The sequence below is a fragment of the Nicotiana tabacum genome, chromosome 15 (assembly GCF_000715075.1).
Source record: "Nicotiana tabacum cultivar K326 chromosome 15, ASM71507v2, whole genome shotgun sequence".
NCBI classification, from domain to species: domain Eukaryota; kingdom Viridiplantae; phylum Streptophyta; class Magnoliopsida; order Solanales; family Solanaceae; genus Nicotiana; species Nicotiana tabacum.
This window is the reverse complement of record NC_134094.1, coordinates 3,525,433-3,541,766: the sequence shown is the minus strand read 5'-3', so window position 1 is coordinate 3,541,766 and position 16,334 is coordinate 3,525,433.

The window sequence follows — 16,334 nt, the reverse complement described above, 5'->3', positions numbered from 1 at the left end:
TCTAAATTTTGAGGCGAGTCCACCTATTATGCTCTGCTTATGGGTGAGCTTCGCAAATTTGTGACACACTTATATGTTATCCATGCTGGGAAATTTGATTATGATAGCCCGAGTCTATCATTTTTTATTTTTGTACACCATTGAGGGCTATAAGTCCAAAAGTAATTTTTTTATTTTTCACTACACTAGGTTTTGATGTGATTTCGGAATAATTGATTCAAATTTTATGAATTTTATGCCCTACCGGTATGAGGGTTCATTATGCGCTGTGAAAACTATTTACGAAATATATTGAAAAGAAGAAAGAAAGGAAATAAAAAATTTCAGTTGGCACAATGTGCAAAATACTTGTGAGTCGGAGTTGATGTCACGACCCAAAATCCTACCACAGACGTCGTGATGGCACCTAGTCTCTAAGACTAGGTAAGACGATTTCAATTACATTTTGAAGCAATTTTGTTTTAAACTAACAGCGGAAATAATTATAATATACAACCTCCCAAGACTAGTAGTATCAAGTCACGAACTCTAACTGAATACATGGAATGATCACGAGGACCGAATATATAATACTGTTTGATTACAAATTAACAGTACAATGAAATAAAAAGACTCCAAGGGACTGTGACGACTAAGCAGCTCTACCTTGAATCCTTACGATCCCGCTTTAACTCTACTCAAGTCCGATACCTCCAATAAATGTCTTTCAAATACAATTCTTTCATATAATTCTTTTTGAATAAAAATCCTTCCAAATAAATATTTTGAATATAATTCTTTCAATTAAAAGTCACCATGTGACACCTCATTTCAAAATCATAAAAATACGGGTCTCAACCCATTTTTCATATTTTCATGACACCTCGTGCCCATAATTAAATCATCATATTTTCCCCGGCACCTCGTGCCCTCATTTCATATCACAACTGCACGGACAACTTACGTTCCAAATATCATTATCATATCATCACAGCACCTCGCACCCACATTTCATATCTCAACTGCACGGACAATTCATGTGCCAAATATCCTCATTATTTACTCACGACACCTCGTGTCCATATTTCATTTTATAATCCGCCTGGCCATAGCCACATGCTCTCAATTTCAACATAAATCAGATTGTTATCAATTTACCAACAAGACAAATTGCACAAGGTATAAAAATAAATACAAGAAAATCACAACATCACATGAAAATCATCAACACCACAACCCCACATCATCACATAACGTCCCTGACAATAGCCACCCTTATCGCTCCTATTGCCGCCCTTTTCGCTCCTATAGCCACCCTTATCGCTACGCCCTGACAATATCAATAGCCACCCTTATCCCTCCTATTGCCACCCTTATCACTCCTATAGCCACCCTTATCGCTCCGCCCAGACAATATTCCAACAAATACAATGACAGTGAAATGCCACCCTTATACCTCAAAATAACAACAGTGAAATGCCACCCTTATATCCTCAAAATAACAATAGTGAAATGCCACCTTTATATCCTCAAAATAACAACTCACACAACACAACAATTTATACGGGAAATTATCACGACAACATAACAAAAATAATTCATATCACAATTTGCCCAATGGCCACAACCAAATTCCAAAGATACAACCAAATCAATAAATTTCACAACAAATAGCCAAAGGCTCCACACAATGTGTATAACACCAAAAAATAATCAACATCGATAGAAATTATTCAGCATAAATCAAAGCCTTCATTAATCCAAATTTAGATAATTATATTAAAGCTTCTTCTTAAACTTGCTTAATTAATTATTTTCATAGAGAAAATTCAAAATGAAATTAAATTCCTAGAATTATCAAATCAACAAACTCACGGAATTACATAAATATTAAAATAACAATCACATCAAATTGTTATATAAAAACAAGTTCAACCAACAAGGATTTAGGCATGGAAAATAAATGATTAAATAAATACCAATAATTATCCAATTTATTATACAATATGCCTAAGACTTAAACCCAATATATTTTGCACATACAAGCCCGAGTACGTACTCGTCATCTCGCGTACACGGCTTTTCACATTTCACAAACGACACATAAGACTCGATGCCTAAGGGGTAATTCCCCCACTCGAGGTTAGGTAAGACACTTACCTTTTTGAAGTTAGGCCGATATTCCAAAATAGCCTTCTTTCTTGAATTGACCTCCGGACAGCTCAAATCTATCCAAATTAATTGTACAACTTCAATAAAATTCATCGGAAACAATTTCGGATAATAATACGCCGACTTAAAAGTTTATTCCAAAAAGACAACAAAAGTCAACGCAGGACCCGCTTCTCAGAACCTGACATAATTTTCATAAAATCCGAACACTTATTCCGATACGAGTTCAACCATACCAATTTTATCGAATTTCAATAACAAATCGACTTCCAAATCTTAAATTTAAACCAAGAGAGTTTTCTAAATTTTTCAACCCAATTCACTAATTTAGTGATAAAACAACAATAGATTCATGTAATTTAACCAAAATCAAGTTAGGAATTCTTGCTCCAATGTTTTCCTTGAAAAACTCTCGAAATATCGCCTCACCCGAGCTTCCTTGGTCCAAAAATGGAAGAATGACACGAATTTGGACTTTATTCTGCTGCCCAGGGGTTTGTTCTTCGCGTTCGTGAGACTCCCCTCGCGTTCTCGATGAACAAATTCTTCAAAAGTCATTTTCAAACTCTTCTTAGACAGCCTCTAGTATAATAGTCAAAACGTTTTGTACAAAACTCCAAATGATGAATGGTTTGACTTTCTGAAAACTAGACTCCAAGGTCTATAACTATCAGTTTTGCTCATCTCCCAATTCCTTATATATTACGAGATATAAGCTTCCAAAGTCAGCCCTGTGTAACAGAGATTTCCAAACTCTTTCCGGACAGCCTATAGTGTATCTACCATAACTTTTTTTACACAACTCCAAATGACAAATGGTTTACCTTTCCGGATACTAGAAACAAAGGGCTACAACTTTCAGTTTTGGATCATCTCTAAATTCATTATAGATTGCGAGATATGAGCCTCTAAACTCAGACGAAGAACAACAAAATTTTCTTCTTCGCGAACACAAGAACCTCTTCGCGAACGTGAGAGGCTCCTCGCGAACGCAAAGAACAACACCAGAACCAGCAACCAGTAGCATAAAAACACCCAAACTTCGTTCAGAACCACCCCGAATCAAACCCGAGGTCCCCGGGACCCCGTCCAATCGTACCAACCAATCCCAATACATAACACGAACCTGCTCGAGGCCTCAAATCACATCAAACAACATCAAAGCCATGAATCATACCCCAATTCAAGCCTAATGAACTTTGAAATTTCAAATTCTATATCTTGTACCGAAACACATCAAATCAATCTGGAATGACTTCAAATTTTGCACACAAGTCATAATTGACATAACAAAGCTATTCTAATTTCCAGAATCGGATTTCGGCCCAGATATCAAAAAGTCAACCCCCGGTCAAACTTCCCAAAAATTCATCTTTCGCTATTTCAACCCAAATTCCTCTACAGACCTCCAAATAATTTTGCGGACACACTCCTAAGTCCATAATCACCATATAGAGCTATTGACATCATCAAAATTCTATTCTGGAGTCGTCTTCACACAGTTCCGACTATGGTAAAAATCCTAAGACTTAAGCTTCTATTTTAGGGACTAAGTATCCCAAATCACTCCAAATTATCCGGTAATTGAATTCAACCGCGCACGCAAGTCAATACGCATAATACGAAGCTGTTCCGGGCCTTATGCTGTCGAACGAGACTTAAATTCTTGAAACAATAAGTCGGGTCATTACAGTTGAGGACAAGATCCTCACATTTTTATATGATGTGAAATATTTAAACCGGGCTACAAGCCACAGTGGAGGTTATATAAGGACGAGTTCCTTGTGGTGAAATATTTATGAGTTTAAATTCTCCCTTTGTGAAGTTTAATTTGTACTATAGTACTAATAGGGAGTTATGCATGATAGGCTTACGTGATAATTCCTTTATGTGTTTCTGTGCCATAATTATGCTGTAATTATTGAGTTTTAGCCTAAGAGGTAAGTGTCCAGGTGGTGTTAAATGTGACTCGTTAAGTCGGGTAAATAGTTATGAGGTCTTCATGCCTCACATTCTGTTGTCAGTGTTGTGAAAATTCAAAATGAGGTGTTGGTTAATATGAGATTAATTGATAATGCTGGAATTAATTATGAATAGCTTTTAAGACAAGATATGTGGTGATGGGCAAACGTATGATGTGCCTCATGTACTAATATCATTATGATAATGCAGTACTTGTAATGCTGAGATTAGTATTATTGATATATACATTGTGGTGCTTTGTTGTGTTGTGGATGTGTTGTTAGGAGTTGTTTTGGTGTTACTCTAGCAGGTGGATAGGCCCAATTACAGGGTAGACTCTGCCGAAAATTTTGTAAAATTTGGGAGTTAGTAAAATTTGGGGGATTGAGACGTGCAAAAGAAGAGATAAGTTATGTTATATGTTTGAGGGCTAATGATCCTAAGCGGGGGAGAATGTAACACCCCAGAAATTTTTTGAAGTACTTCAACACTATCAAGAAAGTTGATGTGTGCGTAGGCATGAGTTACTATAGCCAGTTGAGACTGATGTCGTGCGTTGATGTGAAAGTCAAACCTTTTGAAAATGTTTGGAGTGTAAGAAATTGGTTTTAAGGTTTATAAATATGGTTAAAAGTAATAATCTCAATTGAGATGGTATTGTCGGCCTTATTCAAATGCGGCAACGTGGGATCAACTGTGAGTATATGTGTAAACGAAAAATCATCAATTTGGTAACCTTAGAATAATTCTTAGCACGTTCGAGGACGAACGTTTGTTTAAGAGGTGAAAAATATAACAACCCGACTTGTCGTTTTAAGAATTAACGCCTCGTTCAGGAACTTAAGGTCTTGAGCACCTTCGTAATATGTATTATGACCCGCGGGTGTGGTCGAGTTTGATTTTTGGAAGATTCAGAATTTAATTAAAACAACAATTCTCATTTTTGAAGCTTAAATGAAAAGAGTTGACCGGAGATTTGACTTATGTGTAAATGACCTCGGATTCGAATTCTGATGATTTTCAATAGCTCCGTATGGTAATTTTGGACTTAGGAGCATGTCCGAAAAATTATTTGGAAGTCCGTAGTGGATTTTGGCTTGAAATGGCGAAAAATAATTTTTCGGGAAGTTTGACCGGGGAGTTGACATTTGATATCAGGGTTAGAATTAAGTTCTAAAAATTTATATAGGTTTGTTATGTCATTTATGACTTGTGTGCAAAATGTGAGGTCAATCGGACGTGATTTGATACGTTTCGATGCAAGATATAGACGTTGGAAGATCCGAAAACTCATAATTCGATTCGAGGCACATTTCGTAATTCCGACATTGTTTGACATGATTTGAAGCCTCTACTATGTTCGTATTATATTTTGGAACGTGTTGGTATATTTGGTTGAGGTCCCGAGAGGCTTTGGTGTATTTTTGGGTCATTGGTTGAGAGATTAGTAAAGTTAAAAAATTTGGGAGTTTGACCATGATCAATATCGGTTCAAGATGACCTCTTTTCAGTGTTTTGAGTGCGCGAATAGGTCCGTGGCATGTTTTATGATTGAAATTCATATATGGTTTGTGTCTGGGAGGTTCTAGATGAGTTTCGGGGTGAGTTTTGAGCGAGATAGGACATTTCGGCACTTTAGAGGAAAAGTGCGGACAGCAGAGGACAAGTGCAGACCGCACAATTTTGTGTGCGGCCACACTCCAGAGGAAAAGTGCGGACCACACAATTTTGTGTGCGTCCGCACATCAGGGGTTATGCAGGTTCGATGGTCTGATTTCGGAGGCTTATATCGTTTAATCTACAACCAATTTGGAGATGATTCGAAAACAAAAGTTGTAGCCCTTTGAATCTAGATTCCAGAAAGGTATAGCACGAATCATTTGGACATTTGTACAAAACGTTATAGGCATTTTACTGAAGTCTGGTAGTGCAGAGTGTTGAAGTGAGGCCGCACAATTTGTAGTGCGACCGCAGCACCTGGAATGTGCGGTCAGCACAATAAGGGGTCAGATTGCGTATTTTAAAACCGAGGGTTTGGGTATTATTTCACATTTGGACTTTGGGAGCTTGGTTTGTGGCAATGTTTCGTGGGATTTTCAAGAAATTCATCGGGGTAAGTGATTCTAACTCAGATTTCGTTAATATACATGAATATATCATTGCTTTCATCATTTAATCAGTATTTTGAGATGGAAATTTGGGAAAAATTGTAGAAATTTCATAAAAACAAATTTTTGGTATTTTAATACCAATTCAGAGTCGGATTTGGATAAAATTGGTATGGTTGCACTCGTATCGGAATGGTTATTCGGATTTCATGGAAATTATGTTGGGTTCCGAGGGGCGTGCCCCGCGTTGACTTTTGTTGACTTTTAGAATAAATTTTTAAGTCGATGTTATATTATCCGGAATTGTTTCTGATGAATTCTAATGAAGTTATACAATTAATTTGGATAGATTTGAGCTGTTCGGAGGTCAATTCAAGCAAGGAGGCAATTTTGGAATATCAGCATAACTTCAAAAAGGTAGGTATCTTGCCTAACCTTGAGTGGGGGAATTACCCCTTAGGCATCGAGTCTTATGTGCCATTTGTGAAATGTGAAAAGCTGTGTACGCGAGGTGACGAGTACATACTCGGGCTTATATATGCAAAAATGATTGGGTTAAAGTCTTAGGCATATTGTGTTGTAAATTGGATAATTGTTGGCTTTTATTAAATCATCTATTTGCCATGCCTCAATTCGCGTTTGTTGAATTTTGTTTTATATGACAATTTGATGTGGTTATTGCTTGTATATTTATATGAATTATGTGAGTTTGGTGATTTGATATTTCCTGGAAATAATTATATTATGGATTTTTTTATCTGCAAATAATTAATAAAATAAGTTTAAACTGAGGCGTTATATAATTATCAAAAATTTGGATTAATGAAAGTGTTGCCCTATACTGAGTATTTTCCATCTATGTTGTTGTTTTGAGGTTTATACACATTGTGTGGAGTATTGGGCTATTTGTTGTGAAATTAATTAATTTTGTTATATCTTTGGAATTAGTTGTGGCCATTGGGCAAATTGTGATATAAATTGATTTTGTTATGTTGCCGTGATAATATTCCATGTAAATTGTTGTATTATTTGAGTTATTATTTTGAGGATATAAAGGTGGCATTTCTGTCACGACCCAAAATTCATAAAGGTCGTGATGGCGTCGGACACTACTGTCAGGCAAGCCAACAATGAATACTTAAATGGGTTATCATTTTTGTTACTTTTAAAACATATTTTCCTTCAATTTAAATCGTAAAAGATGAAGCTTACAAAATAAATGATAATATCTTTTAAAAAAATTCCAATACATCACAACTCATAATCATCCCAAAACCCGGTGTCACAAGTGCATGAGCATCAACTAGGAAGGAAAAATAAAATACAATAACTGTCCGGGATACAAATTTGGACAGAAAAAAAAATACAATACTCTGAGGGAGACTCCGTTGGCTACGGATCGTCGTAAAGAATGCAGCTCACCTAAGTTTCCGCCATAATCGGCCTCTGCGCCCACAAGGCCGCTAAACATATGTGTACCTGCAAAAAAATATGCAGCAAGTGTAGCATGAGTACGTAAATCAACGCGTACCCAGTAAGTATCCCACCTAACCCCGAAGAAGTAGTGATGAGGGGTCGATATCGACAATTTACTAGTGGTCCAATAATATCAGGTACAATAAAGAAGTGAATAAATATGAGACATAGTAAATATATGAAACAAACAAGTATAAAATACGTGGTATAAGTTTTCTCTTTACAATTTACTCAAGCTCTCAACTGGCAAGTTCCCTCCGTAATCGGAGCATATATATATATATATATATATATATAGATATAGTGGATTTCATCAAAGAGGTTGTCATAATTCAAATCAGGGAAAAACCCTCAGATACACTGGCTTCTTGCCAAATATTACGCACAATTTCATGAGGTTAAATAAATATATATATATATATATATAGGAAGTGTCGAGGCGTACGACCCGATCCAACATAAAAGTAAACGGTGCACTGCTATAGGCCCCCAGGACCCTGTCCAATCATACTAACCAGTCCCATAACATAACACAAACTTGCTCGCGACCTCAAATCATATCAAACAACATCAAAATCATTAATCGCATCCCAATTCAAACTTAATGAACTTTGAAACTTCAACTTCTAAAATCGATGCCGAAACCTAACAAATCACGTCCGATTGTCCTCAAATTTTGCACACAAGACATAATTGACATTACGGACCTACTCCAACTTCCGGAATCGGATTCCGACTCCGATATCAAAAAGTCCACTTTCGGTCAAACTTCTCACAAACCTTCAAATTTTGTGATTTAGCCAAATGACTCCAAAATGACCTACGGACCTCCGAATCTACTTTCGGATGCGTTCCCAATTCCAGAATCACCATACGGAGCTATTCCCAAACTCGAAATCTCAAACAAACATTGATAACATTGAAATGCACTTCAACCCAAATTTATGAAATTCTTCCAAAATGTCAACTTCCACAATAGGCGTCGAAACGCTCCCGAGTCATCCAAAATCCGATACGGACATATGCCCAAGTCTGAAATCATCATACGAACTTGTTGGAACCTTCAAATCCCGATTCCGAGATTGTTTACTAAAAAATCCAACCTTAATCAATTCTTCCAACTTAAAGCTTCCGAAATGAGAATTTTCTTTCCAAATCAACTCTGAACTCCCTGAATCTCAAATCCGACTACGCGTACAAGTCATAATACCTGAAATGAAGTTGCTCATGGCCTCAAACTGCTGAACAACGCGCTAGAGCTCAAAACGACCGGTCGGGTCGTTACATTCTCTCCCACTTAAACATACGTTCGTCCTCGAATGTGCTAAGAACTGTGTTGGAGTTGTCCGAAATCACTGTTTAACACCTCGTGCACCTACTCGTGCTACCACAACTTAGTTGAGCACATTAGCTCGATCAAATCTGAAGATATTCTTTTTTTTTTTTAGGAAAATAAGCCTTAGAGCCTAGTTCCAACATCCGGAATTCTCCGCCAGGCCGGCTACCCACATATGAACACCGTATCAATCACCACACGATGTACCAAAAAATAACTGCATACCTTTGCTGAATTCACACCAAGCACTGCAACATTCACATGACCATAATAACACTCTCTGATCATAATAGCCGAAATCTCACGAATCTGATGCTCACAATATACCTCATGACATATATAAGTCTTGTTTCAACTCTGGCAATACCGCCACGACGGAAGAGATGTGTAGAAATTCATAACTAACTACCGAGTCAACAAACCATTGAACCTCTCCTCTTGATTAGAATCATCACCTCATTATGAACCAAATAATGGTATTTGCTCTTTACTATACTTCATATAACCCGATCGCACTGATCCTAGATCCAATAATCTTGCCTTACCCAGTATAAGTTGTTCAGGCAATAAACCACCTCAGACGCTGCCAAAAGTCTCATGTGATGCCATAATGTGCCATTAGGTTACAAACTCTACGTGATACATAAGGAAAATGAACTCTGGAAGGGACTACTTAACCCACGTAACTCATTAGACAACCGAAAAGGTGCCATGAACCTTCCTTAGAAAATGAAAAACAAAACACACGAAAATAGATATAGGGGACTGTACTCAACATCACATTGTTGCGGCGTGCAACCTGATCCAAACAACATACCCGTGGTGGCGTGCCAACCAATCCGCACAACAAAAAGAAAACTATAAGGGAATACTTACCGAGCTAGAATGATCATTAATACAAAATATCCGAATATCGGACGCAAGCACGCTAAGTGCATAATACCATCCCTGGGAGGACCGGCAACTCCATACGCTACAAAACTCAAGCACAACTAAGGTGCGATATATGATCTGAATCTTGAGAGCCATCCTGCTCACATAACACCATTGCTACGCGAAACCTCAACACATAAGAAATTTATCAGGCCGTTTCGCAACTCACACGGCACAATATAGTATTACATGAAATAGTCGACGGCGAAACAACATCCAACATCCGACTACTCCTCCATAAGGAGCGCTATGCTGAAATGAACACATCCGGCCTGATATAGAGCCCATATTCATATTTAAATCCATCCACGGACCTCAAGCCGATTATGATCGCACCGTACTAGGCTAATAACCTTTCAAGGGTCCATAATAACCCCTTTCTCCCATAACATACAAGAACAACCATCATAACCGGAACAAACTTCCACAGTCCACGACCAAATGAACTGAGCACTCTACATGCATAAGTTCTCAAATTAGCGATATTACCACAATTTTCATACTTGGTTTCAATTCTTCAATCAATCAAGTGACTACACGTCACACTTATACAAACGTCCCGTGGGATACGTTCCCACGACCTTCCGCACCGGGTAACAAGTCTGCACATCCATACCACCGACCACACTAAAGCTGTAACGCAAATCAAGAATCCATAAATCAATACACAAGGCCTCTTACACTTGACATTGACCTTAGGCGATGCCGAAAACAATACCATCTTACTTTAAACATCTAAATCCTTTTCCTGCTCATCCGAGCTCATGAAATCCTTGTCAACACCGAACCGCAAATCTTGAATCCTCAACTTTCAAATCCCATGCTACTTGATGCACTTAATCACGGCAATGCGCAAGAGTACAAGAATTTCATCATAACTCCTGAACCACTAATAGGGTAAACACTTCATCATATAGAAACCTTCTACTTAACTCGTTTCAAAAGAACCATTGCAACACGTGACTGAATTCTCATATCCGCTGAAAATACCAATCTCAAGTAGTGGTCTGAACCACCATAACTCTTCCGGGATCCATCTACACATAACATGCCATAATACTTGAATTCCTCTAAATAAAATTAATTACGGCGGCCGTCAAGCCTCGCGCGTACCTCCAAAAATCATATGCATAACTAAATATGCTGAAGGAACTGATCACTGCCACCATCATGCCAATTTAACCATCGTTAGATGACCCGTCTTTTCCCAATTTATCCTTAACTTGCCTTAGAAATAACAATAGCTCCATTCATTACATCACGAACCTAAATTCGCACTCATCCTGAGTGACCTTATTTCACGAGACCATGTTGTCCCAAACCTACGAACCATCTCATACCCTCCTTGTGCGCATATTCGCATCTTCAACTTGTACACCCATTCTGAAAATTCCTCTATGAGTCCGAAGTTATTTTCTCTCATTCCTCCAATACTACATCGTAGACCGAAGATAACATAGAACACTCCAAGCCCCTTTTCATAATATGCAAAATCTCGATACTTAACCATACTACTAGCTCGAAATCCTTAGGCACCGCACTCTGAATTTTTGAACCCACTAGAACCATTATTGAGAGCCACTCACTCTGACTTGTTCCCAAACATGATCAAATTCCAAGGCCCTGCTAGCATATGAACACCCTCTCAAAGAAGCAACTGGCTGAATTCTTTTCCTTGTACATCACATCAACACGATGCATAAACTCTGGGTCTTCCCAAATCCTGAACATGAATCGATAAGGCCAAATATAGTACACTTTTTCCCCAAATCCTCTGCTCAAATTACCACTGATATTTTCTTCCTTAGTTGTAATCACCCGCCAAATTCCTCGAAATCTTTCTGTTAAACCTTTTATGAACACTCTGAATTACTAGCCACATTCACATATCCGACCTCTTACTGGATAGCCAGTAGAATTATTTCATAAAAACCCCCATCAACACCACGCAACCGTTAACCTGCTCACAGGAGATATCCCACCTGTGTAAATTCCATATCGACATCCTCTAACAACGCTACGTCGAGTACTATTACCACGAAACCAATAAACCATCCTGAGCCTGCGCTCATTCATAAGTTGTACAAGTCTATTCACTCCTCATGGACAATAACTATCTATGCGATAATACATTCCAATCCAGAGTCATGTTGTACCCTTCTTCATATCAAGCAACTCATCTTTGTTTCATCAAATCTCTTGCCACCTAATAGCTAATATTCCAAATTAAGTCTGTAGACCCTGTCACCGTCCACCCTGGATCCCAAATCACTCTAAACTTTTCTCATGGTGTGTAGTCATCCTACCACAAAACCTATATACTACTCCGCCACTCTCCCACTTTGGTCAAACTCCCTCCTTAAGAAACTACTCGACTCCTGTTTCTCACACGTAGCTTTCTGGAAACTTAACCACCGCAAGACACCCTCTCACCTGCCCTTCCTCATCCTTCGGTACCCAGTTGTTGCCTCAAATCAATATCTATCTCCATAGCACTTGAACCAATAGATCGCTACTAACTTTAAACCTTTCCTAAGATCATCTTCCTCGAGCCCATCAACATTAAAAATATCCATCTGATTCTGAAATTGTTACACTCTGCTACCTCTGACAACCACTTCTCTGGCACCATCTCACAGATCAAATTTTACCACGCTCGAAAATATCAAGTCTCATTGCTCGATCAACCCATACCTGAACCTTCATAGGCTAATTGCCTTTCCTTCGCCGGAAATAAATACTGAACCTCTGAGTCATGCATTGAGTAAACCCCTTTCCAAGTCATCATTGTTCCGACGCATATATAAGCATCCTACCATTACACAAACACTGTGTGGTAGCAACGCATGAATCGTCATGATAATCAAAGACAAATCTCAAACCATAGGTAATACTGATACTGAGCTGAAACGACAAAACGACCTTCCACAAGACGACGACAATCGTCCAAAGCAATTACGCAGGGAGGAACATCCTACACCACCTCTGTAGTACCATTACAATTCCTCAAATTCCTGATTTATAACAAGCGCTTCATGTTGCATAATATTGAATGGGAAGGAAATGAAGGCATAAGCCTCAAAGGAATCAAATCACACGATGAGGAATCAAGAAGGGAAGTGCTCCTAACAGTCCTGTAGCCTCTCGAAGATAAGTACAGACGTCTCCGTACCAATCTGCAAGACTCTACTAGACTTGCTCATGACTCGTGAGACCTAAGTGAACCTAGTTCTCTAATACCATGTTGTCACGACCCAAAATCCATAAAGGACATGATGGCACCTGACACCACTGTCAGGCAAGCCAACAATGAATACTTAAATGGGTTCTCATTTTTGTTACTTTTGAAATCATATTTTCCTTCAATTTAAATCGTAAAAGATGAAGCTTACAAAATAAATGATAATATATTTAAAAAGAATTCCAATACAGCACAATTCATAATCATCCCAAAACCCGGTGTCACAAGTGCATGAACATCAATTAGGAAGGCAAAATAAAATACAATAACTGTCCGGGATACAAATTTGGACAGAAAAGAAAATACAATACTCTAAGGGAAACTCCGTTAGCTGCGGATCGTCGTAAAGAATGCAGCTCAACTAAGTCCCTGCCATAATCGCGCCTATGTACCCACAAGGCCACTAAACATATGTGTACCTGCAAAACAATGTGCATCAAGTTTAGCATGAGTACGTAAATCAACGCGTACCCAGTAAGTATCCCGCCTAACCCCGAAGAAGTAGTGACGAGGGGTCGACTTCGACACTTACTAGTGGTCCAATAATATCAGGTACAATAAAGAAGTGAATAAATATGAAACAGAGTAACTATATGAAACAAACAAGTATAAAATACGTGGTATAATTTTCCTCTTTACACACACACACACACACACACACACACACACACACACACACACACACACACACACACACACACACACACACACACACACACACACACACACACACACACACACATATATATATATATATATATATATATATATATATATATATATATATATATATATATATATATATCATCAAAGAGGTTGTCATAATTCAAATTAGGGAAAAACCCTCTGATACAACGGCTTCTTGCAAAATATATATATATACACACGAAGTGCCAAGGGGTATGGCCCGATCCAACATAAAAGTAAATTGTGCACTGCCGAGGGTCGAACTACACGAACCATAGATGCATCTATTAACCTGCCGAGGCGAACGGCCCGCTCCCATAAGAGTGTGGTAGATAAATCCTGTCAAGGCGAATGACCCAATCCCGTAAGAGTGGTAGAAGGAAATATCCCGCTCGCGAATCATACGTGCGACACACATAGATTTCTTAAGCTATTATAGCATTACTCAATCCTTTTCGAAATTACGAAGTTCCAATGAAACCTTTTAAATCTCAAGTTCTTCAATTTTAACTCCTTTCAAAACATTTAATAAGAAAACTCAATCTCTCTCACTCTCAAGGCAAACAATAAACATAAATCAGAAACAATATCAACAAGGCATGATGTGAGGCTAAAACTACCCGGATATAGGCATAACTAATAACTACATACAGACTCACATCACCTCGTGCGTACGTAGCCTCCACAAATGGAAGCACACAATAATTTAATTCACCTATGGGGTTAATTCCCTCTTACAAGGTTAGAAGGGAGACTTATCTAGCTCCAAAATTCCATAACCAACTCCAAAGCCTCCCTAACACCTCAAACCGATACCCGTCGCTCCAAAGCTAGTAAAATAAGTTGCAACCCAATCAAAATATACTCTAGTATTCATAATTAATCAATTTATAAAAATTTCTAACTCCGCTCGAAAAATCGATAAAGCAACCCTCGGGCCCACGTGCCCGGATTCCGAAATTCTTCGAAAATAACTATTACCCATAACCTCACGAACTCAAATATTTAATTAATTTCCAATGCCTTACCCAAATTCATGGTTAAATTCCAAAAATACCAATTTTCTAGGTTTTCTACCAAAACCCCACAATTTCTACTAATTTCCATGTTTAAATCCATATATAAACCATGTATTTAACTTGTAATAGGTGGGAATCACTTACCTTGACATAGATGATGAAGATGGAGCTCCAAAATCGCCCCAAGACCGGCTCCCATGGAGGAAATGAAGTGAAAATGGCCAAAAATCCCGTTTTAAAACATCTCACTGCCCAGTCCGGTCCTTCTTCGTGAACGCGGAAATGCCCTCGCGTTCGCGAAGGCCAACCTTGCACGTCCTTCAATTTCCTCTTCGCGTTCGCGAAGGTTCTTGCCTCCACTGCTTCGCGTTCGTGGTTGGAACTCCGCGTTTGCGAAGGCTAAATAGCTCCATGCCGAGCTCCTCCATTTCCTTGAACGCGTTCGCGACTATCCCCTCACGTTCGCGTAAGTTCCTCAGGCATCTCTTCATGTTCGCGAGCCCCCTACGCGTTTGCGAAGTCCAAATCTAACACCCCCAAAATTTCTTCTTCGCGAATGCGGGACTTCAATCGCATTCGCAAAGAAGGAAACCAGATACCAGAATCAGCAGTTCCAAAACAGCCCGAAATGATTCGAAAACACCCCGAAACACACCTGAGGCCCCCGGGACCCCGCCCAATCATAATAACCAGTCACATAACATAACACAAACTTGATCAAGATCTCAAATCACATCAAACAACATCAAAATCATGAATCGCACTGCAATTCAAATTTAATGAACTTTAAAACTTTAACTTCTAAAATCGATGCCAAAACCTATCAAATCACGTCCTATTGTCCTCAAATTTTGCATACAAGACATAATTGACATTACGGACCTACTCCAGCTTCCGGAATCGGATTCTGACCCCGATATCAAAAAGTCCACTTCCGGTCAAACTTCTCAAAAATCTTCAAATTTCTAGCTTTAGCCAATTTACTCCAAAATGACCTACGGACCTCCGAATCCACTTCCGGATGTGCTCCCAATTCCAGAATCACCATACGAAGCTATTCCTAGATTCGGGATCCCAAACGGACATTGATAACATTGAAATGCACTTCAACCCAAATTTATGAAATTCTTCCAAAATGTCAACTTCCACAATAGGCGCCGAAACGCTCCCGGGTCATTCAAAACTCGATCCAGACATATGCCAAAGTCTGAAATCATCATACGAACCTGTTGGAACCTTCAAATCCCAATTCCGAGATCGTTTACTCAAAAATCCAACCTTAGTCAATTCTTCCAACTTAAAGCTTCCGAAATGAGAATTGTCTTTCCAAATCAACTCTGAACTCCCTGAATCTCAATTCTGACTATGCGTACAAGTCATAATACCTGGAGTGAAGTTGATCATGGCCTCAAATTGCTGAA